General features: G+C 41.7%; 1 long non-coding RNA gene across 1 annotated transcript; it reads right to left on the bottom strand.

Annotated features, from left to right (window-relative positions):
- Positions 1 to 417: 417 nt before the first annotated feature.
- On the bottom strand, positions 418 to 17,490 carry LOC128421937 (uncharacterized). The gene is made up of 4 exons (XR_008332406.1): positions 17,260 to 17,490; positions 15,522 to 15,962; positions 8,300 to 8,391; positions 418 to 700 (listed from the first exon to the last, which is right to left on the bottom strand). It is a non-coding gene; the product is annotated as an uncharacterized LOC128421937 (long non-coding RNA).
- Between the last annotated feature and the right edge of the window lie 3,839 nt (positions 17,491 to 21,329).

Raw genomic sequence — 21,329 nt, 5'->3', positions numbered from 1 at the left:
CTCACCAAAAAGTACTTTCTCCAAACTTGGATATTGGCATCTAGGAATTATTCCTTCTTTATTATTATTTTCCTTGAACCAATAAATGTATCTTTAAGATACCCATTTTCTGTTCATATTAAATTTCTCTGGGTGTGCATATATAAATATGTAATTTTATTTTTATGCTGCCTTGCCATAGTTCAAACCATGCTTGAGGCAGCATAACATGAAAAAATACATAATTACAACAAAAGTAGTCATAAGCAATAAACAAAACATAACAAATATACAACCAATCTGAACAATTTCCACATAAGATCTAAAATAAATATACAAAAATAATAATAATGACAACAACAATTCCACCCCAATCTCAACCCCGCCTAAACAATCCCCCAATGCAATACCCTCAGCTTTATAGCTGCAATTGGGGCCCTGCTCTTCCAGGCCAGGTGAAAAAAAGGCTTGCAAAGCAGGAATTAGGTCTTCCAGAACTTGCATCCAAGATGCATGTCTCTGACTCTCTGGGTGTGCCAGGTTCATTCTCTTAGTCAACATAGCTTGGCTGCCTCATAACTGAAATAAAGGTTAGTGCTCTGTTAAATCTTTGCTGTGTCGTCCTGACTCTGATGACAGACTTCCCGTAAGCTGAGCTACATCAAAATTTATTACCCTTTGCCCAAACGTAAGACAGAAATATTATGCACATCATGGTCTCCTGTGGTGAGCAAAGACATGGATGGAATTATGATCTCTTTGATTGGACAGCCATGTGCTTAAATGTCCATACATGTAGAAATCTACAGGCCACGTGTAGCTTAGCCGTTAACTTCTACATTACACAATTAGATGTCTAGTGCATAAGTTGTGAAGTCTTTGTTTCAAATCTTATCTTGGCTATGCTCTTAAACAAGGGACACTATTTATCAGCCTCTCATCTGGAATATATGGATGATAATATGGGTTTGCCGGCTGGGGACACTGGGATGGTGTATGTGATATGTTTTGAAACCTTAAGAGAAGTGCTGAAAATTGTTATGAGTTGTGGGTGGCAGACCACTACCCCCTCCAACCTCTACATTCAGTGAAGGGTTAGAATTTGAACAACCTCATTAACTCATGAATTTAGCAAGGGCTGGAAATAATACAGGCTAGCTTCCTCATGAGGCCAGTCTGGGAAGGCTCGCTGAGGGTGGGTCATTGAAGAAACAAAAAGCTGACAATAGCCTAGTTTGTTTAATAATGATAAGCCATTGACAAAATATAAGACCCCAGTAGTTTTGGGGTACGATTATCTTTGCCTTTTGCAATCTTTTACAGAAGATGCCAGGGTGACCGGGATGTGTGTTTGCTGGAAGTAGAAGGGGAGTAGTTGTTTTTCTGCAAATGTTGCTGGAAAGGAGGAGGAAGTGGGCAGAACTCCATGTGGGGACTGAGGGACAGCAGCCATACTGGCTGGCTTGAGCAGGCTGTTAAAGAGAGACAGGGGGATGGTGCTTAGGATGCCCCTGAATCCAATGATGCGCTGCTGGAAAGCACAAACCCCTCTTAGGATGTGAATGCCCCACAATCCCTCCATCTAGGTTCAGGTTGTATATATGTATAAAGCAAGCATATATCATAAAGACACCACCGCCTCTGTTGTGCCTCCTTGTCCCAAAAGGAGACCCAGTTCCTGGTGTTCTTAAGGTGGAATTCTGAGGCCTAAGGGGGTTGTTTCTCACTATCTCTATCAATATAACTTTTAAGCCAAGCAGGAATTACATTTCTTTGTGTGTGTTTTTGCATTATGCACATGTTTATGCCACTTGGCATGATGACTTTTTATTTTTAGACGTAGCTTCCTATAGAACAGACTGAACCCAAAATGAGTTCAGAAACACACCTGGATTTGCTCTACAGACCTGCATATAAATATCCAGTAAACCGATTACATTTGGAGACAATACACTTAAGAAAATATAATGCCCTGTGCACTGGAGAAGCAGGTTAATATTAGCTGATGTATATAGCATACTAAATTGAAACAGCATTTCCCACAGACAAATAACAGGCATATGGAATAAGAGAAACAGTGATGGCATATTAGGGTAATTTTATACAGACTAGGTTGTGTTGAATAAAATGTGCAGTGGTGGTGGCTGGTGCCCATTGGGACAGTAGAGTGGAAAGCAGGGACACCAACAATAGGGGTGCATTCAGAAGGTTATAGCCATGATAGTTTTCCTGATTATTATGCTAACACTTTTGTCCCAGTTTCAAATGCTCAGAGTTGTCTACACCCAGAAAGATGTCTCTCCATTCAGGCAAACAAGAGGCATTACCACAGTTCAAAGACACGTGTGGCCAGGCAAAAACACTTGAGGGGCATGGAGAAAGCCTGAAGAGCTGTATTCAGGCTCCCAGGGCTGGAGATTCCCCACCCCTAGTTCCACTGAAGTTTCGTTTATCATTAAAGTTGTTGTTCTTGGCTATGCTCCTCTTGGCTTGTGTCCTGGGAGAATATATACACATTGCACAACTCTATAATTGTAGAAATACCCGCCTTTGCAACTAGGCAATAGAAGGTTTCTTTTTCTTTTTTAGGTGGCCAAAGTAACCAGGAAGTTAATGACATTCTTTACATATAGCACTTTTTAATTGGCCAGGTGCAGAATGGGAGCTTTAAGTTTCCTTTGAGATACTGCCAAGGCAGAATATAAGAACAGATGAACCCATGATCTGTTCAGGTACGACAATTTTTAATGGTTTTTGTGCGTGCATAAAATCTGTCAGTAAATATATTTAGGAGTTAAGGAGTAGAAGTGTTGTTGAGTGTTTTGAAAGCAGAGGCAGATGGAAAGTGAATCTCAGAGGAACAGTTGTCATCTTTAAATTGGCAACACCACTGAGGAAACTGGAAGGATTGCAGGCTGAGGGGACAATTTTACCTGTGTTTCAGATCAGCTCTGCTCTTTCTATAGCCACGATGGCATTGTGAACACAATAGGACTGAGTTCATCCCACGGTTGCGGGCAAAGATGACAGCATTGAAAATGAACCCAATAAAGTGAAGTTTCATTCTATTGAGAGCTGAGTGATTGCAGTTTGGGAGAAGAATTATGAGGTTTGTTTATTTTGGTGGCAGTGTAACTTCTTTTTTTCTTCTCCAACAGAAAAGCTTTGTTATAATTAAGCCAAGAGGGAGGATTCTGTTTTAGTGATGCAGAACTCAACACAGAGAGTTGATTTAGATTCCCTACAAGAAGGATTTGCTGCTGTTAGATCAGTTAACACTCTGCTCCACAACCCTTCAAAGCAGAGATCAAACATCAATTTGTAAAATTAAGAAAAGTGGCATAGAAAGAAAACGTGTAAAGTTGCATGCAGGTGGGAAACCTTTTCTGTGTGTGTGAAATCAGTGCTATTGACCTTGGGCCACCTTTTGTGTTCTGACAACTGAAAGAGAATAGGGTTTCCAGTTTGATGTGCGGACAATGGTAAGTTATAATATTTATTCTTCTCCCATTAAAACTTTCATATTCTGATTCTGCACATGAAGCTGCTGTTAAAAACAAGAACCACACCATCCATACCACCCCGCTCATCTGTAAATTTTAAGTAAGAAGTACATGAACTGGCTCTATGTGAACAGGCATTATCATCACAATTGCAATATAATAAATTAATCTCATTTTATACATTCATTCATTATTTCATTCCTTACTGCATAACAGAGTTCTTTGAAGAATCCAACCCTCAATTTAATTATACTGGATTGAAGGACACAAGGAGGGAGGTAGTCTCATATATAAAGCACCAATAGTGCTATTCTCCCATCCAAATTTCTCAATAGTTAATAACACATGGCATTCAAGGCAGCAACTCCAGAGACACCAGTGTGGCAACTGGAACATATATTTACAGCTGAGCTCCTCTGGTTCAGTGGCTATTATTATATTTGTACCTGAGAGGCTTGAGCTGTAATCCAGCTCAGCAGCTGAGCAGACTTGAGAAAATCACTAAGAGTGTGATTCAACCAAAATAAAGCACTTCTAAGTATCACTGTTAATGTGATAGAGCTAAGCATGTGCTTACATTTGACTGAATAGTGTCCTGTGAATGTAATCCACAATTAACACCTCTGGAATAATCCTGGAGACTCCCATGGGAATTTCATGGTACCTGGATCACAAGTCACACCTGAGCCTAAGTTCTCTATAAAACAAGGATGGAAAACATAAAACAAGGATGGACAACCAGAGGTTGTTGGACTCCAACTCCCATCAGCTCCAGCAAGCTTGGCAAAAATCACGGATGATAGGCATTGCAATCTGGCAACACCCAGATGATCACAAGTTTCTCACTCCTGCTATAAACCATAAAAACTAATTATTGGGGATGTGTGCTAAGCTGCATATTTAATTTGGACCCCAATTTGGTGCTTTGGAAAACAGCCTGTCTTGATCTGAAGTGCTTTGTAGTCTGCTTGATTTGTTTAAAGGTCAACTTCAATTTGCTTCATTTCTCTTCCAAATCTTTATTTTTGTTTGCGGGGAAGTTTTTCTATCAAAAGGAAGTTATTTTTGTTTAACTTCCTCCCTTTTGATAGAAGTGGATGAAATTTGCAGGCATGTTATCCCCTCCCAAATATATAAATTGAAGGCAGATAGGTCCAGGGATATTTGTTGTGTGTGTGTGTGTGTGTGTGTGTGTGTTGTAAAAAGGACAGAATAATCTGAAATTATTCCACTTCTGAGGGCGTATATCCTACCAAATTTCAGAAGGTCCCCCAGTGGTTTTCCCACAAGGGCAGCCATTTCTTCATTTCCCCACCCCCTTAACTATTAGGAAATTTTCAAATGGCCATAACTCCACTCCAATCCTTTGATAGAAGTGGGTGAAATTTGTAGGCATTGTAGCAGTTAAGATGTGTTGGTGGTTATGGTTTAACTTCCCATGGGTGGTTTGGAATTTAAATATTTCCTTTTCAGAACACAGAGAAGGGCATGCTTGTGAAAATAGAAGAGGTGGGGAAAGTGTCCAATCATTTCTAGTATTTTACATTTTGTGGGGCAGAGATCGAAAGAGCAAGATTGAAATTGCATGTCTTGGCAGCCTCAGACAGAAGAAGAGGAATCATAGAATTGTAGAGTTGTAAGGTATCACAAAGGTCATCTAGTCCAACCTCATGCAATACAGCAATATTTGGCCCAATATGGGGCTTGAACCCACAATCCTGAGATTAAGAGTCTCATGCTCTACCAGCTGAGCTACCAAGGAAGGAAGAAAAGGAGCAGGTGGGGATAGGGGCTGTAAGACTGGCACCCAAAGGTAGAGGAGTGAGGTGACGCTAGATGTCCGGCAGTGGGAAGAAGAGATGCTCTCTCCTCTGCCCTTCCTGTGGACTGAGATCCACATCAAGGAGGTGGGAGGACTTTGACCAGCCAGAGGTAAGGGCTGAACAGGAGGCTGTCTTGTTCCTCTGCCTGCCTATAAGTGGTAGGGAAGCTACTATTGCAGATTTGCCCCACTTGGCAACCCACCCCTGCCTCTGTCTAATGTATTTTTCATAATTTACAGTTAAAAGAAACAAAACCATTGATACCCTGCTGCTTTGTGGTTTGGTTTGAAATTTTATATATACTGTAATAGTTACAGCACCCAAACAGATAGTGGTGGTTTAGGAGAGAAGAACAGGATGAAGGTTACTGTAATCCTAGATAAATAGGATCTATATGAATAGATAATGGGGTTAAAAACACAATGCTAAACTTGTTTACTTGGAAATAAGTACCACAGAGTTCAGAGGAGCTTACTCCCCAGCAAGTATGCATTGGATAGCTGTTAAACTACAAAACTGCATATCTTTCTTTCATGAAACAAAAACAACAAAAAATGCTGAGTATACTATGACAATTAGTGCTCCCATCAGAGAAAGCACAGATTTTGTTGTAGAGGAAATCAACATTCTCTTATAAACTGCACTTAATATTCTGTTTGGGCACCTATTTGACTAAAAGAATAAAAAAACAAACAAACACCATTTAGTGTAGGCCTGGAAATGCAGGCATAAAAGGAAATCCTCACCAGGGGATTAATTTATTATTGTTGGTGGTTCTACTGTTATTTGTAAATTAAGGGACAGCAACAAGAAGGAAGTGAGATAAGGCACAGTGTCTTGGTTCATGAGCAGTAACAAGTAAGAACGCATTAAATAATAATTATTTTTTTAAAATTAGACAAAATTTTACTATCTCAGAAGTTACAGGAAATGTACACACATGAATAAGAGTAAACAAGACATGTAAAAACATGCTTTGGAAACCCTGATTACATCATCAGAGATTGTGCCATCCTCTTTTTCAGGGCTGCATTGGAATGAGGTCCAATGAGAAAATGGTTTATGTGAATTCATAATGTGTCATTGAGTACACTTGGTGCTCAGTTTTAAGGAACTAAAAACACCTGAATGACCTAACAATCACTACACCACTTCACTGGAGTAATAATGTCTTCCTGAGCTTCGTCCAGTTATATCCTGAAGCCTGAAACCCCCTCTCTAGAAGTTAACAGAAGTGATAATATTTTATGTCTCAGTGTTTATTCTTGAGATGGGACATCATGTCATCTTTGACTTTAAAGTAAAATCTCTCACCAAGCAGCATACCAATTTAACCTCAAGTAAATCTGATTTAACAACATGCTACAAAGAGGTCAATGGTGAATGAACATCCAGATGAAATGTGAGTAACAACAGAAGCAATGGGGGGAAAGCTTTGCTGCAGAGTCTTTTCATGGCTCTCTTGGTATATTACTCTGAATAATTTTATCAGATTTCCTTCCTACTCTGTTTCAGGCAGTGGTAGAATACACCTAGTGATTAGAACACTTGAATTTTATCTAATATTCTGTGATTGGGAAGCAGCATCAAATCACGATTTACAATCACAAAATACTATATAAACTTCAGCAAGGGCATTGCCAACCTTTTTGGACAAATATAGCCAGTAGTGGATTTATAAAGGTGTGGGCAGTCCCCACCCCCACCCCGGGCGCTGAGCCAAGGAGCCACAAGATAATGATGAATTAAAAAGCAATAATGAATTAAAAAGGAATTACAGTGGTATCTCGGGTCACAGACGCTTCAGGTTATAGACGCTTCAGGTTACAGACTCTGCTAACCCAGAAATAGTACCTCGGGTTAAGAACTTTGCTTCAGGATGAGAACAGAAATCGTGTGGTGGCGGCGCAGCGGCGGCAGCGGGAGGTACCTCAGGTTACGAACAGTTTCAGGTTAAGAACGGACCTCCAGAACGAATTAAGTTCTTAACCCAAGGTACCACTGTATTGTGAAAATAAGACCGGGGGGGGGGGGGGACAAATTTTGTCCTCACTTAGGGAGCTGTATTACCAAAGTTTGCCTTGTGGGAAGCCAATGAACTGTGATATGGAGCATCTGCCTAGAACAGAGGTTGTCAACCTGCTGCCCATAGTCACCAGTACTCCCTCTGACATCCATGGAAAGTTTCAGCAAATATCCACTCAGAAATCCACCATATATGATATGTGGGAGACCACCTGCACCATTTTAGTCTCTTTTTATGCTGTTTTCAATGTGGCAGTCACACACAACACAGCAGCCATTTTGTGCCAGGTGCCAATAGCACTATCTCAAAATTCCAAGTGTGCCCACTGCCAGGGAGCTGAAAAGCACTCTACTAATACTATTTTCTGGTCTCAGCTCTATAGGTAGGACCATAATCATTCTAACAAAGTGTCCCCACACAGCTGGTTCAGGAGTATCTCATAGTCAGTGGTAACAAAAGGTGTAGGGAACGAGAAGATGGAATAAGGTTGCATGCTGCTGATCCCACTCTAAACAAAAGGGAATCCATCATGACAAGCAAGGCTGATTCAGTTCCCGGACCAAGCCTGAAACAAAACTGGAATGAATCTAGATAATCCATATCATCTACAGAAGTCTGCAGTTGCCCCACCTTGACCCTCTCCACCAACTTCAATAAAAGGGGTGGGGTCTCACAGGCAAAGCACCAAGTGCAGACCCTCTAAGCCCATCCCAAGATCGAGTCTGGACTGGTGCTGTCTGGGTGAGCACATCTGGGTTCGGTTAGATGCACTTAGTTCACCCACTGAGGTTTCACCAGTTCAGTTCTTTCTTCATTCATGATCAAATTGCGGATCACCATGGTCTTATTTTGGACTGACCTGATGTTATGTAACAGCACTGCCAGACTGGTGGGCTCAGTGGATAAACGAATATGTTTTTCAATACTGGGAGACTGAATGGTTAATAATTGTAGGAGATGCCACCTACCTTCCTGAGGCTGCATGGGACAGAAGAACCGCTGGTTGTTGTTTGTGTCAAGATGTCTGACTGCTGTTAGAGGTTCTGACCTTGATTGTGTTCTACATTAAAATAAATGGTTAAGTCCTGTTAGAAAGTAGCAGTATATGTTCTTCCTGGAAGCCTGGAAGCTCCTGACTTTCTACCACAGTAGCTACCACAGTGATGCTTCAAAGAAGTATTTCAAAGGACAATGCCATAAGTGTTTGCAAGAGAAAGCTATAATGGAGGTAGAAAAACAGGAGCTTAGTTAGAATTTCTTCCTGTGCTTTAGTTCCCGTTTTCCTTCTTGCACTTTAGCTTTTTCTTGCTGTTCCAACAGTATGACATACACGTTAGAATTATATTTTGACTATGCCCCCAAATGTTTGACATTTTAAATGTTAATCTGCACAGTAATCAAGACAGGGTATTTTATTTGTCAAAATACCTACCTTAAACTTCAAAGGTTTTGCCTCTAAATACCGAAGCAATCAGTGCACACATTAAATAAAGGTCAAAAGCTAGGTTTACCATAGGCATTTATATTGCACCATAAATTCATTTCACAAACTATGATATACATTAGGTGGTTAACCTGGGGCCCTGGATCTTGCAGTCCTTGCAAAACAAATGGTAAAGAGTTTATTGAGAAAAAGGTAGTGGAAAACTTCTTTGCAGGTGGCAACAGTGTTGAGATGTATGAAGAGGAAGTAAAAGTAGAACATATCTTTTCAACACAGTTTAAATGGCAGCAAAAGAAAATGCCATTTGTGTCATAAAACAATTAAATGTTGCATGACATTTTGTAGAAGGCAAGGTTCATCATGATAAATTCAGTGTAATGGAATCCACAGAACTCTACAAAGGTCATTGGGTATAGTCAACTCTCTGCACTGACAGGCTTCCATAGACTTAAATAATCTATGATCAAATTCAAATGTTTTGTTTTCAACACAACTGCTGCCCCAAACCACAGCCCCTTGAGTAGGGATCTATATGCTTCCTAGAATGGTTAGATGTTATTGCTTCAGAGACCACCAGATTTGGCTTTGGAGTTATTATACTTTGTCCAAACATCAACAGAACCATTGTGTTGTAGTGGATAGACTCAGACTGGAGAGTGTTGGAATGTGTTAGATTCAAGGTCAGCCAAGAAGCTCACTGGGTGACTTTGAGCAAATCATTCCCTTTTATCCTGACCTAACCAGCTTCACAGGTTAGTTGCATGAAGTTAAAATGTAGATAGGGGATAGGGATAGGGTAAAATCTCCAGTTACTCTGCAGTATTCTTTGGCATGTATTGAAATTAGAATACTGTATATTGCTTGCTGTTACATCTTTCTATGTATCAAATGAACTGCTCAAGCTACATCACTACTAATGGATGGGTGCACTGCTCACTTCAGTGTTGATCGGCTACTATTTAATGAAGACTAACTTATGAAAATTTTATTCCAGAGTGCTCAGTTTATTGATGAAATGAGTACAAAGCCAGGTTGTAAGGAGCAGCTTTTTTTAAAATAGTTTTCTATAAGTAGTTTACTTTTCATTTAAGGTCTTAATGGAATACAGCCATTTACTTCACCTGTTCAGAGGCACGGGTTGATGGGACATACTAAATAAGGAACAGTGAAGATAACAGGAACAGTGTAGGTTACAAAATTTGAAGCGGAGTTGAAAGCTATGTCAAGATATTATCAAACTGCAGAATAAGATCATCATGAAGAGGAGAAACCAGAGTTCTAAAGAACATCAGAAACCATAAAAGGGGAGCAGGGATAAAAGTCACAATTTTTGTAAACCACTTTGAGTTTTTTGGGTTTTTTTTTAACAATCAAGCAGTGTATGAATTTTATGAAATAAATTAAAAATATGTTTTGCAGCCATCAACTTCTGTAGCATTACTTAGCTGCTTTGTTCATTAATCAGAATCTATCGACAGCTCCAACTCTCCGTCACAACCAGCAAGAGAGGAAGCAAAAACTTGCAAGCAGCCATAAACTGGAAGATTGGCTTTCCAAGGCTTCTAGTACAGTACATGGAACTTTCCCTAACAGTGTGGTATTAGTCCTCAGAATGTCTGCATGCCATTAGAAACTGATAAAGATTTGGCTCCTTTTCAAGCTGCTGAAAAGCTTAAGATCAATATCTTATGGTTTATCTGAAGGTGATTAAAACAAATAAGCCTTATGCAGCACTTTTTATTGATCTCCTTCAGGCCCTTCAATCAACATCACCGAGAAAAACGGTTAAGAGCTTGTGAGATACATTAATATTCTGGAAAGACAGTGTTATTGTTAAAGAGTTCAGTCAGTGGCAAGATCTCCTATTTTCATAGCGGAATGGCAGGCTGTTCTTTGTTGCTCTCCTTGAATTTGATTTGAGTGGGATCGCAAATGTAAAAGTGTCGTTGGCAGTGGGGTAAACAGAATTTTGCTTTGGGAGCTAACAGACACCTAATTACTTCAGGTAGCAAATCTGCCCTTGAAACCAGTGTGTTGTGATGCGTGATTTGGAGAATGTGGAGAGAGACAATATTTTCTCTGTACTCTTGTAATGGTAGAATTCAGGGTTACACAAGGACTGCTTCCCTCTTCCCCTGATGTGCAGCGATTGCGGCCCGATGCAGAGGTCGCAGTGACTCTGGGGGTGGGGTGGGGGTGCTGGTTTCCCGTGGGACCAGGAAGGATGTTATTTCCTCCTCCAGTGGTCACAGGGGCTTCCATTGACTCATCCATGGTTCTGACTAATCACAGGCGGGCCAGGGGGAGATCACCTCAATATGGTATATGTAAGGAAGATAATGGAAGACTGATGAAGAACCCTGCATGACAGGCAGGGAAGGGAAGAACTCCCAGGCTGAGAGGCTGGGAGTACAAATGGAAGCTCCCAAGTTGAGAGCTGGAAGGGTCTACCCCCTTTTGTGTGAGACAAGAGTTAAGATCTACCCCGATACAGGGCTCTGTATATTATTTCTCTCTCTCTCTCTCTCTCTCTCTCTCTCTCTCTCTCTCTCTCTCTCTCTTTCTTTCTTTCTCTCTCTCTTTCCCCTCCTATTTTCTTTCTTTCTTTCTTTCTTTCTTTCTTTCTTTCTTTCTTTCTTTCTTGTTTCCCCCCCTCTTTCATTCTCTATTTTTATTTCGATTTCTTTGGATTTTATTGTATCATATGTTCAAAGCTTTCAATAAAAAATCAGATTAAAAAAGAAAAGATATACACCAAGAGGTGATCCTTAACCTGGGATTAACCCTGCTCAGTAATCAACCAGAAGTCGGGTTGGGTGATTCTGGATATACAACCATTGCCTATGCCAAGAGTTTCTTACATTTGTAATCAATAAAGTTGTAGCCTATTTTATCCCAAAGCGATTGCCCTGTGATTATTTCATCTTCCCATGTTAGCCCCCAACTGCTTGCAGCTTCAGTGTGCCTGAGCCCTCAAAGAAATCAACTGGAACAGATAATAGACAAGATGGATAAAATAAAATAACCGAATGGAGCGTGTCCAGAAGAGGGTGACCAAGATGGTGAGACTGTGTCTCTAGGTATGAAGGGAAAGGAGGGGAATAGGAATGGAAGCAGGTCCTTTTTATATGCCCCTGCCCATGGATGCCCAACAGTGGGGTAACTGGATGCCCCACTACAGGAACCTTTGCTCTGATCCAGTAGCATTCTTGTTTCCTTCTGTAGCCTTGAGTGTAAGTAAATAACAACATGCATAAGGAACAATACTTTCAATGTCCTTTCTCTCTGACTAAATCATTCATTGTTATGACCCTACATAGAAAACAGTAACTCACGTCATAGATGAATTCTGACTACAGCAAATTGTTTTTGTTTAGCTAGGAAGCAACAGTCAAGCTATCAATCCCAACAAACCCACTCTTCTAGTAATGTAAGTTGAGTTTTGGCTATCAAATACAACCACCTAGGCACCTCTCTATATAATGGTGGAATGACCGTGAGCAAGCAGTGACTATTGCTTAAGCAGGAATACAGCACCATGGACCTTTCATCCTCCAGGAACAACTGATACCAAGTTCCTAAAACAAACAAACCGAGTTTCACTGTTACACTTAACACAGGCCAGTGACCATAAACCCTGAAAAGGCTGAAGAGCAATGAGTTCAGTTCTTATTTAGAGAGTTTTCTGAATGCCACCTAAATCCCACTGCTGATTTTGAAGCAAATGGGTTGGTGGAATTGTAACTAGAGACTGAGAAACATGATTAGTGAAGAAATCTATCGTTGGAGGAACATACATTATTCACTACAGTGTCACACCTTTTAGAAACTGAGAGAACTGAAGTAACAAGATAGTAAACAGCAGTGTAGAATCACCAGACATGGGTAGCAAAAGCAGAGAAATACAATCTGTGGGCAGAGATGTGCCAATTAACCATCTCCCTTGTGAATTTTTAAAAATACCCTTGCTATACTTATTTTAAAGTTCCTCAAAAATTCCTGCAGGTGTTTCATCTGAGCAGTACCCTTCAAATCCACAAACTGAATTTTATGTTAGGTGAAATTCAGAGGCTTTTCTCCTGGTAGGCTTATGTTTATACCAGTTACACGGGAACCTTTGGGACTGCAACTCCCATAATCCCTGACTACTGGCAATGCTGCCTGGGGCTGATGGGAGTTTGAGTCCAACAAACATAGGGAGGACCACAGTTTCTCTACCCACCTGATGTATACCTTCCTTCCTTCTCCTAATATATTTATTTATTATTTATTTCAACTGTTTCTAAGTAGTGCACATTAAGATTGCAAAAAGCATACAATACATAAGATCAATGGAAATTAACCAAAAGAACATAATTACCTAAATTTACGCCATGTCTTTCTGATACAGGACAGAAAGGGTTGTCAAACAAACTAGCAAAAGAAATGGACCTAGCCAGAAGTTGATAAGGGATTGTTTGTTTTAACAGGCCATTTAACTAAAAAGCACATTTTAAAGTCAAACTGCAAATGCTCTGTGTTTCCAGTTTCCAGTGGCTGTCTTTCTGAAAAACATTGGTGGGGCAGAGCCTGATTTAGGGTCTGGGGCTATAGCACGGGTTACATGCTGTGCTCCAGTCTGGTTCCCTGTCTTAAATTGCACACACATCTGCATAATTATTTTTTTTTAATGTATGGACAAAAGCTCTTATAACAGTGAGTTTCCATCTCTGTGGCTCGCTGTAGATTTGGAGGTGAGCAATGTGACTTAAGTCAGGGAATATTCATTGAGCTACACCCCTGTCACCAATGTCATGGCTCTGCTCCAAATCTACCACCAAACTAGCTTTCATGTTGCATTGTGTTGACACCAAGATGAATAGATTTTGTCATGAGCTCCTTGACCTATTAAAAATAACAATGGGCTTTGATGCTGGAGCTGCCCCAAACTGCCCTTGGCTCCAACCCAGACCTGCTCTGCTTTCCGCAGCCTCACCCAGACAGTTTTACCTGCAGGCCTCACCCAAGTACCCCAGTGAATATCTTATCTCAAGGCATAACAGGCAGAGGGTTAAGTAAAAGTCACTTCTGAGTCTGCAGCATGATTCTGAACACAGAAGTGTAGAAATAGTCACAGGCAACCTTTACAGTTCATGGGCTTTCCTGGGAGCTTGTTTGCAGTTAATGTATACATGATGCTGTAATGCTTGTGAAGTTAGAATAGTTGAAGCACCACATAATTCAATTATCAGCATGCTTCTGCCGAAGATACTTCTGAGAGACAGTGCCACCTTCAGTCTTAATAAACAATACTACCAAAGGAGACTGCAGTTTTATGCCCACTTTCTTTAGAGAAAGGACTTGCAGAGGACTGTACTGTACAAAAGAGGGAAATAATAAGTAATAAAAATAAAGACAATAAACAATGCATTGGGGCAAAAGGAGGGGAAAACTCAGATGGTCTTTGTCTGTGAAAGATAGAGGTTAGTGTAGACACAGCCTTCCAGTGGTTTGGAAGAGAACAGACGCTCATTTAAAATCTGAATTCTGTCCTCCCTCCCTGTCAGGGGTGCCAACTTGAATAAAATATTGGGGGGGGGGGAGATAAGCCCTGCCCCACATAATCAACGACAAGACATGGTGTGCGCAGTCTTTGAATAGCAATGCCCATCCTATAGTCTTCTATTAGGATTCTCACAAAAGGGAAAGCATCTGGTTGGGCACTGTAAGAACAGGATTCTGGACTAGATGGGCCATTTTGCTCTGACCTGCAGGGCTCTTCTTATGCTCTCAAGCGGCCAAACCCACTGTGCCCCTGCAGCCCCCCAATGTAAACTGATTGCTTCTTTCCTCTTCAATTTGGCTCCAAGAGTGAATTTTCTATTACTGTTGCCTCACAGTAGAATTCTTGGCTAATAAAAGCCAAAATGAGGAAGTACTAGATCTATGGTGCAGGATCATTAATAACTCAGGAAGTGCCTTGGCTATGCAGTTTAATATATTGGAACGACTCACATTAATAAATTTTACTTAAAATAATTTGCTTCTTGTGGCACCCTTTTTGGCCCATGATCTCCGAGTGCTTTGCAAGCAGAAAGCCAAAGAACAGAAAAGTATTAGGCATAAAGTGAATAATGAACCCTTCTCTCATTTTCTTTAGATGGGATGGGGGAAAAATTAACAAGCAATTTACACTGATGTAGACCCATGAACTTTAATGGGTAACATCAGTGCCAATGCCCAATCAACCCTCCTCCCATATGATTAACATTTCCCATGCTTCACTGGCAGATATTAATACCAAGGACTTCATTTTTAGCTCCCTTTTAAACTGGAGTAAATCCTGACTATAGTATGGTATACTACAAGGATAGTAAACCTCTGGTCTTCATATGCTCCTGGACTACATCTCGCATCATTCCTGATCTTTGGTCATACAGTCTGGTGCTGATGTGAGTTGGAGTCCAACATCTGGAGGTGCACAGGTTCCTCATCCCTGAGGAACTAGCTGTATGTATATTTGCTAATTCCATAAGAGCTATTGAAAACTTGGAGTTGTCTATTTGATCCTGAATGATCCAAATCAGGTTTGATACATCAGATAAGTCTGCACAAGATACAGATATATATCTTATGGAAACCAGCAGTAATTGACAAGGTGATAGGTATAAAGGCAGTGGCTCTCATTTGGTTAGAACTACTACTACTACTACTACTACTACTACTACTACTACCGCTACCGCTACTACTAGACTCAGGATACTGACCATTTCCATCCCAAGATCTGGTTCAGCAGCAGATGTGTTGTTCTTTTCCTTTAAACCGACGCATGAATTGTGTGCACATAGTTTCAAATTACAGTGATCTGCTGCAATCTTGGTAGCTGCTGAGTCAGGTATATATTGCATCCATCACGTCCCGAGGAAGCTGCTCTCTGCAGTATATCCCACAGTGTGATTGACTGGTGGATTGATTGAATGACCCCGTCTCACTGTTTCCACTTAACCTCAGCAAAAGTTTGGGTTGTGGGGAAGTAGAGACATGCATTTCACTTTTATTTTCTTTTTGATCAACTGCATCATAGCTTCAAGCCATTTCTGTCAGACACATGGATGCTGTAGATATTATCTTAGGTAAAGAAATAAGTAGGCAAGCCTATCAAACAGGACCGTCTGCTCCCCAGTGTGTGATTGATGTATATTGTTTTCCTAAAAAAGAAAAAGAAAAGATAAGTTGGAGCTAATTTTATAGGCTATTTTGTTGTCTGATGGACATAACTCCTATTTAGAAATTTTTCAAACACTGAAGAAAAAATACTAATAGCATTTTAATGGGAAAACAAATCAGATATACAAAGGGGTATTATTAACCTGAACACAGTGGTGCTTACTGGAGCATATGATGTTCCTCTTTTAAAAATGATGTGGAAATTGTAAATGTTACTGACATTGTGTGGAGATGCAATCACACTGCTAAGCTTTCAAACCTACCTATATTCATGATACCATACCCTGTGAGTTGCTTTATTAATATGCATTTTTCACTTGGAGTCTGCTAAGTGTCACAGATCAGAACTCATTTTTCTATGGGAATAGCAACAACAATCTAGCTCACACCATACCAAACTGTTTCTGAGGGCTGTGTGGCACAAGATGAACTGCCTTCAGAGCGAAAGGCAGCAGAGTGAAGCAACCTACCTCAGGCGGTACCATGAGGATGGATTGATGAAGTTAGAAATCGGTGGTGTTCTAAGGAAGACTTTTGCAAGTTTGGCCCTAGTAAGGAAGGGGAGCAGTAGTAGCAGCATGAAATTGGCCTCCATTTCAGGAAGCAAAACATCTCTGAATAGCACTGCCTCCCTTTGTATAGGGGGCATAAATCTGTGAGGAACACACCCAAATTTATTTCACAGCGAGCCCATTGCTCTACCACACTTGCTTGGGCCACATGTCTCTTTTCTAGCCTCAAAATCTACTCTTCTATGTCCAGGGAACACAAATGCTTAAGTTCAAATGACTGAGAAGAATTTAAACTGAGCTCTTGGAGGGAGTTCCCCCTTCTATGGCCCTGACTCTATTCTTCCTGTCAGGAGCACACGAGCAAGGCGCAGCATACTTAAGAAACTTTATGCTAGATAATGAAGTGCCTTCATAAAGTACTTGGGAGAGAGCAGAGGCGCCGAGTTCCACCCAATATTGGAGGGCGTATTGTTCATGTGTGGCATCACACTCATTGGAGAACATGCCACCAGCCCCAGTCAGGCCCGCCACCACCACTGCGAGGCCTGGCAAGGCTCACCACTACCTGTGAAGCCTGCCGTCGTGAGGCCTGTGAGGCCCAGTGAGGCTTAGCCCTGGGAGGGCTCAGCTCTGTCCCAACAGACTTTATTTGGGGTGGGTGCGTGAAGACACCTCAGCCCTATGGGAGAAAGCAACAGAAATGAGGCTTATCCAGCAAAGGTGAAGTTCTTGAAAGAGTAAACATAGTAAGTAAAACTATACCTACTATTTCTCACAGGCCTGTGCAAGAAGGGGTGGGTGCAGCTGGGCCCGCTTGCACTGGGTCTCAAAGATCGAAGCTGTCTGGGGGCCCCTGCCATCTTATGTTAACTGGACTGGCTGCTTTTTTACTTGAGTTAATAACTTTGTTCTAACAAGACTCCTGTCCTGGGCCTCTGCATGGGCCTGCTCTCTCAGAGCACTTATCATCTGAGGAAACCCAGGCTAGTACAGTGGTTCCTCAGGTTAAGTACTTAATTGTTCCGGAGGTCTGTATTTAACCTGAAACTCTTCTTAACCTGAAGCACTACTTTAGCTAATGGGACCTCCTGCTGCCGCTGCGCCGCTGGAGCACAATTTCTGTTCTCATCCTGAAGCAAAGTTCTTAACCTGAAGCACTATTTCTGGGTTAGCGGAGTCTGTAACCTGAAGCGTATGTAACCTGAGATACCACTGTACTTGAAGGCTGACAGGTGTACAAAATGAGAAGATGAGGTAGGTCTATCCTTCTAGACCTGGAGCAGAGAACCTTTTTTCAGGGCTGCATTTGCTTCTGTGCAACATTCTGGGGTCTACCTGTTAGGGGTGAGTAGGACCAGAGACAAAAAAAAAAAAAGGGAGTGAAACAGCAAATGCACTGTATTTACTCGAATCTAATGCTCACCTTTTTGAGGCCAAATTGTGTTGCGAAATTTAAGGCGTGCATTAGATTCAATGGCACATTTACATTTGCCAGCAAAAACCTTTTGGGGGAGTTTCAAGGTTATGAAAATTGAGGTGCACGTTAGATTCGATGGCGCATTAGACTTGAATAAATACAGTAGATTTTACCTTTGTGCACCTGGCAAGATTCTCTGCGCACTCATCTCCCCCATGTTAGGTTCAGAAGGCATTATCAGAGTTCAGAGACATATTCCAGCCAGGCAGAAACACTCAAGGATCCCAGCACTCATGGGAAAATGTGACGCAATTTGTTAAAATTAATCAAATGAAACTTTAACACGTGGCATGATAAAAGCATGTGGTTTTATCATGACAAGCTATTTGTTGTTTACTGTTGTGACAATTGTTTTCTCAAAATTTATCTTCTGTACCATGAAAATAGATAAAAGCAGTATTTTTTTAAAAATGGATAGTGTGATTGAGGGATGGGACCTGGGCAGGTGGTATGGCCTGAAGAGACTCCCAAGGCTCGGGAGGGCCATCTTCAACCTGAGGTTTTCCTACTCCTGTTCTAGTCAGAGGGAAATGCTTTACATGCGTAGTAGGGACACAGGTGGCGTTGTGGGTTAAACCACAGAGCCTAGAACTTGCCGATCAGAAGGTCGGCGGTTCGAATCCCCGCAACGGGGTGAGCTCCCGTTGCTCGGTCTCTGCTCCTGCCAACCTAGCAGTTCGAAAGCACATAAAAGTGCAAGTAGATAAATAGGTACTGCTCCGGCGGGAAGGGAAACGCCGTTTCTGTGCTCTGCTATGATTCTGGCCACATGACCCGGACGCTGTAGGCCAGCTCCCTCGGCCAATAAAGCGAGATGAGCGCCGCAACCCCAGAGTCGGCCACGACTGGACCTAATGGTCAGGGGTCCCTTTACCTTTTTACATGCGTAGTACCAAATGAAAGGCCAGCTGAAATGTTGCACACAAACCCCTGCTGGGTTCTTAATATACAGTGAATGGATAGCAGGAGCCCACTTCATGCATTTAGCCTGGGCACATGAGGGTTGGGTGTTGGCTCCAGTGTTGCCAGATGTGACACCTCCACTTTTGACCTACATGTATTTAGTGCAAAAAGTCTGAAAGGAGGAGGGGTTGCAAGTGTGTTTGCCTGAATGTGTTTACAAGTTGCTTTTTAAGTGGGAACACTGATAGCGCTAAACATGATAAGGCTGGGGTAGAGTGAGTATTCCTGATGTTGTCAGACATTGAGGTGTGTGGCTCATGTGTGTGCCCCCATCTTTTCTCATCACATGTTAAACCTGAATGCTCCAAAAGGGCAAGAATGTTCCCTTGATTTTGCATGTGTCCAATTGACGTGTGATCGTGATGGGGGAGTCCTTTTGGACCCGAAAGAGGGCAGAATGGGGCGTTGGCTTATGTGCACTCTGCCTATGTGTGCGGGGACCAGCAAAGCAACCCTCACAAGAAATGGTCGCTGCCTGTATTTTGTTTCAGTGGGAAGTGAAAACGCATTTTGCCCTAATTAACATTGTCAGATAAAATGGAAACCTGTAAGACAAAGATGGTAATGTAGTAACCCAAAATGACAGTGGGCTGATGCCTTTTAGCAACAACATACTGTGGAATCCTGCTGCCATGTGGCACTTTCTACCATATGTACAAACAACTAGCTTGTCACACATGGTGATGTTCACCCAATTAGCTACTTAGAAATAATAGGTGCCTCATACATTGTTTATGAATGAAGCAAGTTTGATGACAGAGCTTCAAGTGCAGCTTATCTGCCTCAGTGGAATGGAAGTTTCCCAGTATCTGGGAGTAACCTATTGAGAACTGAATGTGAGGAATTTCACCTATGTGTTTATGCCCTAATGTACAGGATTTTACTTGGCTCTTCTAAAAGTTTCTCCATCTTGTCGGAATATGCTTCCAATGAGCCAGGTTCCAAACTCGAGTTAAAATAAAGGATTTCCTTTCAATTTGGCTGTCAGATTTTTCAGACTGCCTGTATTTTCAGTTCTGTGTTGCTAATCCCTTGACTAGGTAATATTAAAGCTTGTCAGATGTATTTAAATGCAGATTTAAAAGCCCATGGCCAAGACATCTCATAACCTCATCCTTTACATTTTTGAAGTCTGTATATATTACTTAGGCATTCTGCTAGTTCTCTTACTGGATTTGAGGGAAGGCAGGGATGGTGGTGGTCCAAGGATTTTATAAATTGCAGTCAAAAATCCCAGAATGCTGGCAGATGCTGAGTACTAGACTTTTAATAGACCAGAACCATTTTTATTTTTTTTGCAAAACACCTCAAACCAGACAGCTGACAAAGCAACATGATGGGCTTGGAATATGGCATTTCTTTAAAAATGTCAGAATATGACAAATGTTAAACTGCTAAAAGTTTGAATCACTATCCCCTATATTATGTAGTGCTTCTGGAAAACATTTGTAATGTTACCTTCCAACTTCTATGCTTATGTCAGGCTTCTAAGAAACTCTCAGTGGGCCTGCTGATTGGAATCAGCGTGTAAAGATTTGAAGTGATCAACTTGATATATTTTTGCCTCTAAGGTTCAAATATAAAAGGGAGCAAAACAGTGTCTGTCTTACTTTCCAGCCATTTCTTTAGTGTTGCCAGCTTTTTTCTTTTTAACAGCAGCTTGGATATTAGCTTGGATATGCAGATGTGTTATTAGCATTTATTTCCATGTTCTGGAAAATGTTACCTGACAGTGGCAACAGATAGGAGCCACTGCTCAGTGCTGGATTTATGTATAGGTTACCTAGGCTGAAGCCTAGGGCCTCTAAATCTAGGGGGCCTCACCAGCCCACCCGCTCCCCAGCAGGCAGTCTCCCTTCTCCCAAAATTGCAAACCTAAGACTTCATGCAAGGGCAGGGCAACTTGGGCCCAGCAACTATGAGACTCAGGGCTAGCCAGTGGGGCCCAACTTGATTTATTTTTGGTAGGGCCGCAGTTCACAGCCAAAGTCTGCAAAATCTTAGCGATATAAATAAAATCCATCTAGATTGCCCTGGTGCGGGGGCCCCTTAGGAGTAGACCACAGGGCCCAATTTGGCCCAATTGCTCTAATTGCCTTAAGGTCAGCCCTGATGAGACTGTGCAGGGGTTGGACTGACAAGCCCTGCACCTTCTAGGTCCCTAGTGTCACTATTCAGAGTACAGACTCAAGGACTTGTTATGGAAATAAGGGCCACTTATTGGAAATCAGTTTTGTCACCTCTTCCCCCCCCCCCACAAGCCTCAGGTTGATGAGCCCAGCCATCTTTTATTCACAGTTGAATAAGCGCGGGTGGCGCTGTGGGTAAAACCTCAGCGCCTAGGACTTGCCGATCGCATGGTCGGCGGTTCGAATCCCCGCGGCGGGGTGCGCTCC

The sequence above is a fragment of the Podarcis raffonei genome, chromosome 1, assembly GCF_027172205.1.
Source record: "Podarcis raffonei isolate rPodRaf1 chromosome 1, rPodRaf1.pri, whole genome shotgun sequence".
NCBI classification, from domain to species: Eukaryota; Metazoa; Chordata; class Lepidosauria; order Squamata; family Lacertidae; genus Podarcis; species Podarcis raffonei.
Note: the sequence above shows the minus strand (reverse complement) of the source record. Positions and strands in the feature narration are given on the sequence as shown.